The following is a 13,530-nucleotide window of genomic DNA, read 5'->3' as shown; positions in this document are numbered from 1 at the left end:
CTCCAAGAGTATGCAGAAGCCCAAGTTCAATATCTCCACTGAAACTAAAGGCAGGCTTTTACTTGTGAATCTCTTGCTTCTGGAACTTCTAATAAAGCACAGAGTGCAACTATTTCAAGTGTGAATAAAATAATGGCTAGGAAGGACCCAACCCCAACAGGATCAGAACCCAGCAAGGCAAGCATTGAATCCTGTAGGCTTATGTTCAACGTCAGAGCTTGTGCTACCCTGATGGGAGCTACAGGAGGCTAAGGCAGTTCCACTTCAGCCTTGCTGTCTGTTTTCCACATAGCCTCTCTTTTGAGCTGGTTCTACTTACTAACCATGCTTTCTGTATCACTAATTCCACATTCCTTGCATTTTTAACTTGCTGTAGTTTCTACTGCAGCTAAGATTGTATCCATTCAGCTTCATGTTTTTTCCTCTTGAGTGCTCCTTGCAAAGATATTGAGCCTACTAGACATGGACTAGACTCCTAGGCATCCTTCAAAAAATCTAGGTAGAAGGATTCATAACCCTATGACACTTGCATGCTGCATGCTTAGAAAAACCAATAACATATCAATGATACAAAGCCAATTATCAGCTCAAGCAATATCTAGTCCACCTTGGATCATTCCTGGAGTGGTCTGATATTCCCATCACATAACTGAACATTAGAAATATTTCCCTAGGCACCCCTTATGCACAAGATACTCCATTGGTTCTCTCTTCTCAAGAAAAATTCTTTCAAATGAATTTAGAATTTTACACCATGAAACCTGATTGGTATAAAAATTCCTTCTTGCCCCAGTACAAAATTACTAGCTTCTCTTTAATGAAACTGTTCTTTTAACAACTACAAAAACAAAACAAAACAGAAAAAACCAACCTTGTCAACAATTGTCAGTGTCTGGCCAGACTTCATGTTTTTCAAATGCTTTGGCTCTGCTTTTGCTTCCTGTTCACCTGACTAAAAGCAACCAGCAGTGACCGTGCCACAGCCTCAGTGCTATGGTGTTTTGAAATTTCTTCTGCCAGATTAACTAGTCCATCACCCTTAAATTCAGCCTTCCACAGAGTTCTGGCTGTGGACAACATAGAGACAAATTCCTTGACGGAATGTAACATGAAAGACTGCTTGTCTTCAATCCCACCTGAAATGTCACAAGCGCAATCTTCACTGTCCACAGTTTTTTGTTGACATTCTCATGTTTTGACCTCCAGCCAGAACTGCACATTAAGCTCTGCTTTTAGCATTCAAGGGCTTCACTAACCTCTAAATCCTTCATAACTCCTCCTGCAGACTAGTTCCAGAGGTCTAAGAGTCTGTCTGTTTTAATCACACCAACAGCCCAATCCATGTGTCCAGCTGAGGGGTTAGTTCCTTTTGCCCTTTCAGGATCCCATACCGACAGAACAACTTAAGTGATAAAAAGATTTGTTTTGCCTCACAGAGGATGCAGAGGATTCATCATGGCAGGAACATTCATGTGGAACGGCTCATGCATGGCAGAAAGGAATTAGAAAGGAGGGAATGCTGGTGACCGGCTGACGTTCTCCCTTTTCCAGATCATCAGTGCTGCTGCCCACAGCCAGGATATACCTTCTCCCTCTGTTAATCCTCACTGATAATGATCTCATAGCCTCACCAATTCCAGGGTAATTCCAAAGGCAGTCAAATTGACACTGAGGATTAACCATCACAAATATTTATCTAAGCTTCTCGATCTGACCCAGAGGAGTGTGTACTTTCACCTTTATTATTACCTGGTTGCCCATTTCAAAAGTTCAGCCTGTTTGCACTCACACTAATAATGGGTCTTTAAGACCCTGTTACACCTTCCCATCTCAATGGAGAATGCTCACATCCATCTGTCCCCATTCACCTGACTCCTCTGACTTTGAGCTACTCCCAGTTTGCAGATCTTCTGAATAACTGCAATTAGTGCATTTGGCCTTCTGTTTCCCATTTGAACTGTTTCTTTAAGATCAATTCCAGGTCAACTGAAGATAAGGTCATCTCAGTTCATCTGAGGCATCCCCCAAATTACCTCCAGAAGGATTTTTCTACCTATACTCTCATTAGAGATGCCTGGATACATGTTTTCTTTTTAATATTCTTACAAAATTCATGCATCGTTAAAAAAGTTTTCTAGTTACATAAGAAAGAAAGAAGCCAATGCCTTCTTTGTATCTCCCAGGAACTACTATATATATATAAAGAGCATCCTGATGACATTGGTCCCAGATGGAAGCCTGGCAATGTCACATGTAGTTTGTTTTCTGTTCTCTCACCTGCTAGTTAATAATGAGGCAGGCTCACAGTTGGGTAAGATTGAACTACTTTTGATCAGTGTTACTCATTCAGAAATACCTTTCCCCCCTCTCCCCATATCTGCATTCTCCCAGCACCTCTGAGTGTCCTTAAGTTCCGTTTAATTTGAGTAGCCCACCTAGATAATTCTGGCCAGTTTTAACAATGCTGTTTCCTACTCACCTCCAGGCAATTTTGCTCTTACCATCGGGGTTGACCTGGATTGTAGTCAATTTGTTCCCATTATTTGCTCTGTTGATAGGATTCTGTAAAGCGAAGCCTCTCCACATGCCAGGTGGCATTAACATCAAGGCTTTTCTCTCCACTTGATTTTACTCTTTGCAAGCAGAAATGCACCCTCGCACCATGCCAGCCATATAGATATACATAATCAATGCCAGTTGTCTCATACTTGTATCTCTTAGACAGATTCTACCCTATAGGATAATGAGTGAAATGGACATGATGCTCTCCTCCGACAAAATCATTTCTATATCTTTCAGCAAGGAGGCAAAAATTGATTATTAAATTTGGCTTTCATATAGTGTTCATATTATTCCAATGTGCTTTGTTAGGAACCCTTCGCTAATGATGTTTTTCGCCTAATGATATATATATATATATATATATATATATATATATATATATGTATTTTTTTTTCTGTTTAGTCTTCTGGCTTATTTCAGTGAGTAAGCTTAGATCTGTTCAAACAAACATCTTTTCTGCATTCTCACACAGCAGGTTGAGTTTCTATTTAGATCATATTTCCTAAGTGACACCAATCCACTTAATTCCATCAGCCTTCATTGTTGATGTTGACTCTGTCTCTAATGCCAGCATTTTCCCGCTCTGTGGCTTACAGGATATAACCGTGCATGTCATTCATGTGTCTTTTATTAGTAACTGCTGGTGTCCTTGACATCCCGGGCTTCTCCAGCTGTGGAAAAGCTTCCACCCACCTATGGCTAACATTGCCTCCACAGCCTTCGGGCAAATCACTCGTGTTCATTTTCATTATGTACCATGATCTCCAAGTCACTAATTTACCAGTGCGAATCTTCAACCTGTGTTCATAAAGCTGTATGTGTACATCTGCTTGTGTATATGACCTTCCATCTTATATATGTCAATATTTTATATATGCTATATGTTTATATGCATGTATATGCACATTTATATCAGTATCATGGTTGTAGGCATAATCCTCTAACAACTGGAATAAAATAACTGCTTACAGGTGTTGTCTTTTTTGGCTTTTCAAATGAATGACTGCCCAAGCAGAAAGTCAATAGGCATACAAGATAGTAGATATCAGCTTAGTAGTGGAGGTGAAGAGGCCCTTAGAGATGTTCTGTTCAGTCTCACATCTTGCTGTACCCTGACTCACCAGGCTGCATCCACACTGACTTTCTCTCAAGTCCTAAAGCATACTTGGTTTATTCAGGCTTTTTCTGGATCCACATCCTCCCTGGAATCCCTTCATCCTGATCTTCCTGTTGTGGATGAATTCTCTGTCACTAGTTCATCCCAGAATCCATGTTTCTAGACAGTGTGTCCTTATGAATCTTCCTTCTACCCCAGGGAACCACATGTATCTCTGTAGCAGGCATCTGTTACTGAGCAAAGCTAAAGGTTTTGTGTTTTGTTTCTGTTCTATCAGCCTGCTCTGGGTCCTGTCTGCAGTTCTCAACCACTGCCTGGTTCACAGAAAGTTCCGGTTAAGGCCTGCTGGGAGGAAGAAAACTGCAAGTTTGTTGATATGTGTTTGTTCGATTCCAAATTCTGTGGTGCTCACATTTTAGAGTTTCATTTTTAAAGATGCTTCACAAGTTCCCCCACCCCACAGTCAATGTAATTAAGCTGTGCTTTGATATTTGAACTTGATTCCTAGCAGGAATCTGAAAGCATATGTCAGAGGTCACTGCAAATAATAAACTAGAATAGTTTTGAAATCAGTTCTAAATATATTAAAGGAAAACCTAGGGTACAGTCTCTGTTTATGAAATAAATAACATTTCAAAGTTAATTTCTCAAAAAGAAATCCCCCATGATACCATGTTCTTAGGTCTCAGCTTCTAATATCAAATGGTAATTTTTGTTGTTTTAATTGTTCAAACAAAGCTAAACAATTTACATCCAAAGAGTAGTTTTAAACAATGGTCCTTAGTAAGCACTAATTTGGGTTGATATTTCCCCCTACATATATCTGAATGGGAAGCAACTATCAAACACAACATTTGCTTTGGAAAATAACCTTTATGGTGTTGTGATTTATGCTTTCTTCTCTTCTTATCATGGAAAATTCTGCCCATGCTGAAGTAAACTTTTGCTTCTGAAAACTATGTTATAGAAAGTTAAATTTTCTAATACATCTAACCATCTAGTCTTCAATGATCTCCATGGGAAAACAACAATAAAATGGTCACACAAAAAATTTAAGCATCATCAGTATGTCTCAGTGACATCAGGAAAGCGCCATGGATCTTGTCTCATTCATTTTTTTCCCCAAAGATAGTATTGTTTAAAGAACTTGGAATGAATGTACGAAGGAAATTTTCAGTAAGACAATTTTATTGTCAAACTTTTGAGTACATGAAAGTATGCAGTACACCAATATTATAATTTAGGAATTTGAAAATAACTTTCTTATGGAACTTGGTGTATTGCCTTGCACTTGCCTTGTCTACAAATACACAGACAGATGCAATTAATTGTACAAGCTTCCTGTTATATCAGATGTATAGTTGTTTCCCACCTTTCCCCAACCTGTTGAGTGCATGATTTTTTGGTCAATGAGTATTTCACTATATACATCATGTTAATCTGTTCAAATCTTTGCTAAAATAGTTATCATGACCACAAAAATATTTGCCAGTGATATCCGCACAGAGTATCTTGATCTGGTTTGAATCTTTCAAATCCTAAATGGCCACACTGATTTTGTCTTTTGTAAATTCCGTGTGTCAGGTGTGGTGGCACACACTTGCAGTCCCAGCTTTCAGGAGGCTGCAGAAAGGGCATCATAGCCCAAGGCTCGCCTAGACAACATAGAGAGTTTCAGGCTAGCCTGAGCTGCATAGTGGAGGCTAGCTCAAAAACAGCAGCAATGGAAATCCCTGCTTGTTTGTCTTATTTATCTCCTACTGAAACATTTTGTTCTTGGCTTATTCAAGTTTTCTGTACTTGGAGGATTTCACCCTTTATAGTGTCATAGATAAGCATTTTAAAGAGAGGTTCAAGTTTGGTTTAGTCTACTATATTTCTTGAGAATTGTTACTTAATAAGAATATCAATCTTACATTTTTCCCTTCAAAACAAATCTTGAGAGTTTTCTGGTAGCCATCAATGGTTGATATTATGAAATAAAATTTCCTCTTACCAATTCTTTGTCTTTGCACCTTTTGTCATGAATTCTTCTAAATTCCTACGGAAGTAGACTCATTCATCTGGCCATCTACCAAGACTCCTTCCCTCTCATCTGAGAAGCAGGGAACCTCTTTCTAGGTGTTGATGTCACAGTGTAGCTAAGAACACCCTGACACCATCAGGCCATTTTTTTCTTTCCTCTGAGCTTTCTGAGGCGTATTTTTTTCAAAGACATTAGTGCCAAGTAGCCTCACTTTACCAGGTCCAGCCAAGGAAGCACCAGCAAATAAGCGATTTCATTCCAGGAGTGTTACCCTGCTACTCAGAGATGAGCCAGCAATGCTGATCACCCCTCTGTGCTCAGATGGGACAAGGAACCAGTTTTGCCCAGCAGTATTTGATACCATCCTTCTTTTAATGGCTTCAGAGTCTGTGCATTGTTGGAAAGACTGCCTCCTAACAGATTTGTTTTCCTCCTAAATGCCTTTGCTCAGAAAATACCACTTCCTTTTGGACTGAAAAGCCACACGACATAGCAGGAAGCCTGTAGGCTGAGAGCCAGACAGTTCCATCCAGAAATGCTCTTCCCAGCCATGAGGGCTGAGGCAAGTGATTCGTCTTTAATCTTCTCTGGCCTAAGTTTTAAAATGTGAGGTCTGGTATCCTCTGCATGATGTAAAAAGAATAAGATACTGTACGTGGTACCCTTTACGTGAGGTAGTGTGTGGAGAAAGGACGAAATCCTTTGTGCCGTAACTGTAGACCATGATATTTGAGAAGCCGGTCATGTCCAGTTCTCCTTTCTAGAAGGTTTTGCTGCATCATTCAAGGAGTGCCTCTCCTTTGTATTGCTTGTGTGCTTGCCATAGGGAAGCAGCATAGATGCGCCACCATCACCCAGGCTCCGCACATGCTGTGGGGCAGTAGAGCTGTGTTAATGAGAAGCATTGATTGCATATGTTGTTTACAAACCAGGCGTTTTTCTAAGCATCTTATAGTTACAACCCTGTCTAATCCTCACCCAGTAAAGTAGGTGCTATGGTTGCCCCGCCTCTACAAGTATGTACATGATGGCCCAGAGGTGCTCCAGAGTCTACTGGGAGTCACACAGAGGGTGGTGTGACTGGAGTGTGAACATAGGCACTCTGGCTCCACAGCTGACAGCCCTGGGCATTTTCTCCTTCTGCCTTCCTGTAGTGGAAGCCTCTACATTCTGGGACATTTACTTTAGAAAGATGTCACAATGCCTGCTGGAAGGAGGGAAGAGGAGTGCTCTCAGATGAGTGCCATTAACCTGCAGGGGGGTTCCAGAAGGAGCAAAGCCATTGACAAATAAATCCATGTGATCTGCCAACAACAGACTGGCTCCCCAGTGTCAGGAGAATTGCTGTCCATGGGCATAGTGTCATTTCTTGTTTGGCCTAGAACCCTTCCTATAATTGCAATCCTAGCAACAGTGACCACAGGAGACAGAGGGAAGCCTTTGTGGATAATTCCATGGAAACTATTTCTTTGTGATACCTCAATAGATCCTATTTATTGAGCATCTAGAAGTTATTTAAGGTGCTACTTCTAAAGGAAACATCAGAGCCATGTGTGAGCTTCCAATGGGTTGTCAACCAAAATGATAATATTAAAATATTCACTGTCCCCAGAGCAGTTCTAGCTTTGTACTCACCTTTGTGCCTAGGAGAATGATACTTCTTGCCTCAGCTGTAGTTTAATCATGAATAGAGTTTAAGGTTTGCTTGCCTTGAATCTTTATGACTGTGACTTTCAGCCATCTGTGCTTTGTCATTCTGCTCACGGCTCCAAGAAAGTCTTGAAATTTAGCACATTGGAAGAAGATTTCTATGGAATAAATTCAGATGTACAGTGACAACTTAAGTCTTGCAAGTTTTTATGTTACTTGAGAGGCATTTTCTCTCTTGGATTGAGTTGAAGGTAAGAATTAATCTAACCCTCCCAAATCATCCACAGTTCTCAAACTCTTGTGAGGTTTGGGGGCCATCCTTCAAGCCAGATTTTGTTCTGCTCATTCATAATCCAAAATACAGTTCTTTATTGATTTGTAAGATTGTAGAATTGGCGTGTAGCTGACTGGATTTCTATCGAGATCTATTAAGTGTCCTTCACTGTACACAAGAAGCTTTATTTGAACACATCTGATAGTTTTTTAAGTTGGTGTTAGAATAGCGATGCCCACCTATAAATAAATCAAGTACACCCTGAGACATAGACCTGTGTGGGTCTTACTTGTCACTGTGGCAGTGATTTCAATTTACAGATGATCTAAGGGACATGTTACTGTTTATAGTTTAATGAAGTATGACTGACATATGATGAGTGCAGCAAACCTAAGCAGTATCATGTGATCAGTTGTAGCCTATGTACATATGCCTGTGAGATTGTCACTTTCAAAATAAGGAACCTATTAGTCATGCCAAAAAGTTCACCGTTCCTTCTGTAATATTCATGCCTCACACTCTTTCTCAACTCTATCACATTCCTAGGGAACCACTTCTTGTCTTCTACCTGTCTATAATTATTTGTATGACAAACTTTCATATGAATGGAACTCTATGGGATTTACTCAATGCCTGACTTCTTTCATTCATTAGAGTTATTCTGAGAGTGATCCATGTTGCCCTGTATGCCACTAGTTGAATATGCATGTTAAGAGGTGGCATCCTTGCCTGGTTTCTAGTCTTCTGGTATGTACATACTGACAGGTAGTGAAGGTGTATATCACACAGAGGAAGTTTCCCATGGGAAGTTTTCTTTAGCTAAGAAAAAGGACACTGTACTCTGCCAGTTGCTTCCTGGCACCTATTGAGATGATCTACATCTTTTCTTTTTAGTCTGATGTGGTATATGTTTCATTTGGTTTTGTTGTGGTGGTTGTTGTGTTTAATGTGAAACTAGCCTTGTATTTTCTATTTGTTCATAAGACATTATCATTTATACAGATCATTAGATTCAATTTGCCAAAAGCTTGGATGCAAATTTTACATAAAAATTCATGATAGATGTTGCCTATAATTTTCTTTCCTTCTATTTTTGCCTAATTTTGGTATCAGAGGAATGATAGAATCCTAAAGTCAGTTATCAAGTAATACACATGCATTCGCACACTCATGCGCACATACACACATACACACACACACACACACACACACACACACACACACACACACACACACCATTTTTCATGTATTTGGAAAAGATTGCATATAATCAGTATTTCTTTTTCTTTACTTTTTCCAAGGTTAATTCCCTCCTGGGGCCATCTAAGTTAGACTTTCTTTATATGAACAGTTATATATAGAAACTCAACTTCTTTAATAGATAACTGGCTACATAAATTATTTCTTCCAATGACTTCAGTATTTGGTGTATTTCAAGGAATTAATTTTACTTGTCATATTTCTTGACATAGCATTCCTTTATACTTGGTAATATAGGGTCTTTAGCTCTGTCACCTTTCTCGCATCTAATCTCAGTATGTTTGGATCCTCCCTTTTCCTTCGATGGCTCACTACAAGTTTCTTCATTTCACTGATCTTCACACACAAAACCTGGTGCCTAGCTTGATTTTCCTTGGTGCTTATTCTCATAGCCCACTGACTCCTGCTGTCTTTATCATTTCCTGGTTCCCCCTGTACTGGGTTTGGTTTGCTGCTCTCTCTCTGGTTTTCTCAGGAGGAACTACTGTCAGTGCTCCGCAGCCAGCCTTCCTGCTTTTCTCCCAGAGCCATTGAGTGCTGTGAACTTCTCTGCTAATGCTTCCATAGCTGCATCCCAAGGGGGGTTGTGTGTTGTATTTTCATTTAGTGTGAAATGCTTTTTTAATTTCCCTTTTGGTTTCTTTCTGACCTACAGGTTATTCTGAAATGTGTTGTTTAGTTTCCAATTACTTGATGATTCTCTAGGTATCTTCTTATCATTAATTTCTAATTTGATCTCTTTGTAGACCAATAATATGAATTCTATGTGTGATTTGTGTCTATATTACCAAGACTTTATTTATGCCTAGAATGTGACCAATCTTGATAAGTGTACCATGTGTATGTAAAAAAATAAAGAAAAAGACAGAGATAATGTTTTCTGTTGCTGTTGACTCAAGCATTCTATAAATGTCAATTATGTTGACTAGTTGCCAGTGGTGTATAAATTTTCTTTATCTACTGATTTTCTGTCTATGCATTCTAGCAGTTATTAAGAGGGGGTTGATATTTATAGAATATTGATTTGTATATTTCACTTTTCTATTCTATTAGTTTTTAACTGCAGTTCTATTATTCAGTACAGAATGTTTGAGATACTTATATTCACTTGATAATTCATCTTTTGATCACAAAGAAATGAATGTTTACATATAGTAATAATTTTTTGTCTGAAACCAATTTAGCCTGTTATTTACTGGTATTAGCATGGTATAGTCTTTTAGTTCTTTTATTTTTAACCTGTTTGTGATGTCATATTCAAAATGTTTTCTTTTAGGCAGCATATAACTGGCTCTCATTGTTTTTAAATTCAATCTGATGAGGCCTGCTTTTTAATTCGGATTTTTAAACCATTTCCTTTTAACATGATCATTAGTATGACTGCACTAAAATTTTATTTTACTGAATGATTTTGTCTATTCCATGATTGATTCCAGTGTTTCTTTCTTTTTTCCTTTTTTTTTTTCAAGACATGGTTTCACTGTGTAGCTCTGGCTATCCTGGAACTCACCCTGTAGACCAGGCTGGCTTGGCACTCACAGAGATCTGCCTGCCTCTGCCTCCCCAAGTGCTGGGATTAAAGGTGTGCACCACTACCACCCAGCTCTTCCTTGTTTTGTAGTATCTGTGACTACAACTGTCTCTCTTCTTGACTATTTCATGTATGATCATGCTCTTATCCTATTTGTTACTCTTCCTATACATTTTACTTTGCATATATTATAAACCACAAATAATACTAGTTTTATATTTTCAGTCAATTATCTTTTACTTATTATTTATTTTTTGTGTGTATGCACATGTGTGCACACACATTTGCACATGCACATGAATGACATGATTCATAGATCGCAATGAGCAGGCTGACTGTGGGAGTCATTTCTCTCCATTTCCATGTGAGTCCTGGGAATCAAACTTAGGTCATCATCAGGTGTACTCACTGTTTTTGTTTTTTTGTTTTTTGTTTTTTTTATAAACTTGACACAAACAAGCTCAAGTCATCAAAGAGGAGGGGACCTCAGTTGAGGAAATACCTCCAGGAGATCCACTGAAAGGCATTTTCTCAATTAATGATCAATGGGGGAGGGCCCAGCCAATTGTCGTGGTGCCATCTTGGACTTGTGGTCCTGGGTTCTATAAGAAAACAGGCTGAGCAAGCCATAGGGGAGCAAGCCAGTAAGCAGCACCCCTCCATGGCCTCTGCATCAGCTCCTGCCTCCAGGATCCTGCCCTGTTTGAGTTCCTGTTCTGACTTTTCTGGCTTCTTTCAATAATGAATAGCAATACAGAAGTGTAAGCCAAATTAACCCTTTCTCCCTACCCCCCCCCAACCCCAATTTGCTTTTTGGTCATGGTGTTTTATCCCAGCAATAGAAATCCTAACTAAGACATCAGGCATGGCAGCAAGTGCCTTTGCCCACTGAAAGTTTTATATAATCAACCACAAACACATATTTACCATTTCTGTTACTCATTATTTTTGTGGGTCAAGACATATCTTATATAATTCATCTCTTGGCTTACATAATTTGTCTCTTGGGAGTTCCTCCTCAATACTCCTTATGGATCTGATGATGGATTTCTTTGAACTTAGCATCTCTGAAAACAGCTATCTGTTGATTTCATTTTTGGTGGATTTTCCCTGGGCTACATGTGTCGTGTGTTGTTCATTTGCTTGTCTTGTACTTCTTTAGAAGTGCTACTCCAGGATCTTCTTACACAGTTTCCATCAAGAATGTGTTCGTGTGTCTTTTTCCTTGATGCTTTCAGAACTTTGTCTTCATGGTCAGTTCTGAGTAACTTGATTATTGTGTATCTTCATGTACTCTTACTCATGTGTCTTGTATTAAATGTTCTAGAGCTTTTCTGATGTATGAATATAGTTTCTATTAAGTTTGAATAATCTTCAATCATATTTCTTCAGATAACTTTCTGAGCAAATACTTTAGACTGCTTAAAGTTTTCTCTCCATTCACTAATGTTTTAGTTAATGTGTTTTTATATTTTTGTTTCATTTTTGATAGTTTCTTTTGCTGTTACTCAAGTTCACTAACTTTTAAATAAAATGTCTGCTCTCCATTTAATTCTACATTTCCACTTCAGCAGGTGAAGACCCTCTGCTTCGTACCCTCATCGTCTACACATTCTCTTTGAAGTTCTCTCTGTAGCTAACATTTTCGGTCTGTCTTCTGCCCTGTTAACCATACAGAACACCATTATTACCATTTATTTGTGTACCAAGGCTGTTTAATGTGTGGTTTAATATTTATAGTGATGTATTTTTTCTTCTGATCCTAGGTCGTGTTTTCCTGCTTTTCTGTTTATCTGCTACCTTTTAAATTGATGTTAGAATAAGTAAACACAAACATGGTAGTTCAAAACAGCACCAACTGACCCCTCCAGTTCTGTAGGTTCAAAGCCTACGTAGTGCTCATGTGGCTGAAATCAAGGCATCACCATGGCTGTGTCCCTTTCTGAAGGCTCCAGGCCAGAGTCTGTTTCTGTACCTCTTCTAAAGTCTACGAGCATTTGATTTTTTGGCTCATGGCTTTCCACCTGTAAGGCCAGCACAGGCTCTTTCTCTTATCAAGTCGTTCGATTCTTCCCTTTTGTCTCCTGTTTTTGAGGACATTTGTGATATGAAGTCCACTGAGATACCCCAGAATTAATCTATCAGAAGGTCAGCTGATTAGTGCCACCTGCAGCCTAATTCTCTTTGACATATAAAATAAGATGTTCAGAGATCCAAGGCTTAGTGTGTCACATCTGGCAATGTTTCATTGGTTGCCAGGTGCTGTAAATTTTACCACATTGAAAGCTAGGTATTTTTTGTAGCCCTATAAATATACTTGAGGTCTGCTCCAGAGCACATCAACACATTTAAGTCAGTACAAAGCAGTGTGACATTTTGAAGCTTTATGAGGCGAGGTCAGAGCGGCTTTCATCAGGGCCCTGCTACTTAGGCAATGGCGTTCTCAGTATTCTGCCAGATAACCCAGGGATTAAAAGGCTTTGTGCTATAGCCAATGGAGATGACAGAGACCACAAGCTCCTCCTGACCTTCATCGTCTTAATGAATTGTTTTCTCTGATCGTGTGTGTGTGTGTGTGTGTGTGTGTGTGTGTGTGTGTGTGTGAGTGTGTGTGTGTTCTTTTGTCTCTGATATCCTGACCCATAAAATACCCTGGCTACTGCAAAGATGAGCAATTATATCTATACTTGGGGGAACTATTGTGCTCTTTTAGGGCTGTGTCCCCCTGTGTTAGAGGAAACACCTCTCCTGGCAGGACGCCGAACCATCACACAGTCCCTTTCTTTGATCCTCTTCTCTCAGTAATCATTACCTTGCACTGTCTGGTGTCCAGTATCTGAAAACCACGTGTCATATATTTTATCTGGGTTCTTAGTGGATTCAGGTGGGAGAGTATATCCAAGCACAGTTTACTCTCTCCTTGCCGGAAGTAGAAGTCAAACATCTGTTATTTGACATGTATTCCATTTTGATAATAGCAACAATGATACCCAAATATTTAAAAACTGATAGGTCCTGGGTGCTGACCAAACAGAACAGATGCTGGCCTGAAAACAATGATACAGTCATACTTGTGTTTACCAGGTAAAGATCACTCCTGTCTTATGTAG

General features: G+C 39.2%; 1 protein-coding gene across 6 annotated transcripts in view; it reads left to right on the top strand.

Annotated features, from left to right (window-relative positions):
- Enox1 (ecto-NOX disulfide-thiol exchanger 1) overlaps positions 1 to 13,530 on the top strand; it is a 562,201-nt gene that overhangs the window by 382,446 nt on the left and 166,225 nt on the right. The gene's annotated exons all lie outside the window — the stretch shown is intronic.

Source organism: Peromyscus californicus, unplaced genomic scaffold (assembly GCF_007827085.1).
Source record: "Peromyscus californicus insignis strain IS unplaced genomic scaffold, ASM782708v3 Scaffold_12__1_contigs__length_115047231, whole genome shotgun sequence".
In the NCBI taxonomy this organism is placed as follows: domain Eukaryota; kingdom Metazoa; phylum Chordata; class Mammalia; order Rodentia; family Cricetidae; genus Peromyscus; species Peromyscus californicus.
This window is presented reverse-complemented; position numbering and strand designations above follow the sequence as displayed.